This window comes from Mustelus asterias, unplaced genomic scaffold (assembly GCF_964213995.1).
Source record: "Mustelus asterias unplaced genomic scaffold, sMusAst1.hap1.1 HAP1_SCAFFOLD_50, whole genome shotgun sequence".
NCBI lineage: Eukaryota > Metazoa > Chordata > Chondrichthyes > Carcharhiniformes > Triakidae > Mustelus > Mustelus asterias.
This window is the reverse complement of record NW_027590123.1, coordinates 1,525,020-1,527,374: the sequence shown is the minus strand read 5'-3', so window position 1 is coordinate 1,527,374 and position 2,355 is coordinate 1,525,020.

The window sequence follows — 2,355 nt, the reverse complement described above, 5'->3', positions numbered from 1 at the left end:
ATATAAGCCACATCTACCGCTTTCCCTTCGTCAATATGTTTAGTCACTTTTTCGAAGAACTGCACCAGGCTCGTAAGGCACGATCTGCCTTTGACAAAGCCATGCTGAGTATTCTTGAGCATACTAAACCTCTCTACATGCTCATAAATCTTGTCCCTCAGGATCTTCTCCATCAGCTTACCAACCACTGAGTTTAGACTCACCGGTCGGTAATTACCTGGGCTATCCCTATTCCCCTTCTTGAAAATAGGAACAACATCCACAATCCTCCAGTCCTCCGGCGCCTCTCCCGCCTCCATCGACGACGCAAAGATACTCGCCAGAGGCTCTGCAATCTCTTCCCTCGCCTCCCACAGTAACCTGTGATACATCCTATACAGACCCGGCGACTTATCTATCTTGATGCCATTCAAAGATTCCAGCACAACCTCTTTGTTAAAGTCCACATACTCCATCTTTTCAGTCGACCACAAGCCCGCAGTACATCCACCCAGGTCCTTTTCCTCTGTGAAAACCGAGGCAAAATACTCATGAAGCACCTCTGCCATTTGTACTGGTTCCGTAAAGACTTTCCGGCCTTCACCTTTTATAGGCCCTATTCCTTCACGTGTCATCCTTTTACTCTTCACATATTTATAGAACGCCTTAGGGTTTTCCTTAATCCTACCTGCCAAGGCCTTCTCGTGACCCCTTCTGGCTCTCCTAATTTCCTTCTTTAGTCCCTTCCTACAAGCCGCATCCTCATCTAAATCCCTATCTTCGCCAAGCTCTCTGAAACTTTTGTACGCTTTCCTTTTCTTTTCGACGAGGTCCCGCACAGCTTTCGTGCACCTCGGTTCCTTTAGCCGACCAACCCCTCCCTGTCTGCTCGGAACGTTGTCCTGTCGAACTCTAGACAGACATTCCTTGAAAAACTGCCACCTCTCTTCAGTACATTTCCCAGAGAATTCCTCCTTCCTATTTACTCCTCTAATTTGCTGGCTTATGTCTTCATATTTCCCCTTACTCCATATAAACGCTTTCCTAGCTTGCCTGATCCTCTCATTTTCCAATGCAAGCATAAAGGAGATAGAGTTATGATCGCTATCCCTAAGATACTCTCCCACCGAGAGATCTGACACCTCTCCAGGTTCATTGGTCAGTATCAGATCAAGTACAGCCTCTCCTCTTGTCGGCTTGTCCACATGCTGTGTCAGGAAACCCTCCTGAACACACCTAACGAACTCCTCCCCATCCAATCCCCTCACCCTCTGGATATTCCAATCTATGTTTGGGAAATTAAAGTCTCCCATCACAACAGCTCTGCTATTATGGCAAATATCCAGGACCTGTTCCCCTATCTGCTCCTCCACCTTCCTGTTACTATTGGACGGCCTATAGAAATCTCCCAGCAAAGTGATCGAACCCTTCCCACTCCAAACTTCCAATCACAGAGATTCTGTACACAATCCCTCCACGGCATACACCTTCTCTACAGCTGTGACACTATCCCTGATCAGCAGTGCCACTCCACCCTCCTCTCTTGCCTCCCTCCCTGTCCTTCCTGAAACATCTGAATCCCGGCACCTGGAGTATCCAGTCCTGTCCCTGAGACATCCAAGTCTCCGTAATGGCCACCACATCACACTTCCAAGCATCGATCCACGCTCTGAGCTCATCCCCTATTTCACTATACTCCTGGCATTAAAGTAAACACATCTCAATCCTTTGGTCTGAGCTCTCCCCTTCTCTATCCCCCGTCCATCCTCCCTCTTGCACTGTCTATAAACCTTCTCTGTTTGCGAGCTAACTTCCTCACTCCCAGTCACCTCGTCTCGATCCCCCCCCCCCCCGCCCCCCCCCCCCCCCCCACCACCACCACCAACCTATCTAGTTTAAACTCTCCCCAGTAGCCTTAGCCAACCTTCCCGCCGGGATATTGGTCCCCCTGGGATTCAAGTGCCACCCGTTTTTATGTGTACAGGTCACACCTGCCCCTAAACAGGTCCCAATGGTCGAGGAACCTGAATCCCTGCCCCCTGCACCAGTCCCTCAAGATAATTTTCCACGATAATATTGGAAGAAGGTCAAAGAGCAGGGCATGTGTACATGTGTTATTGGTAACAGTAAGAAGATTGCATTTTTCAAAGGGATCAGAGTCTTCCCTGTTGTTTACAAGGCCAATCAATAAGTGCACATGGTTGACTCAGCCAATTTTCCTTGATTGATCCGAGAGCCATTTTGTTCCTGAAGCCAGTGCTCAGTGTCGGTCTTGGGGGTTCTTGAGAGCTGCATGGTTATTTTGTCCTCATCAGGAACATTGTTTTCAGAACTTGTTTTCTGCCCAAATGTGTGTCCTCCATTCAGCCCAAGGAT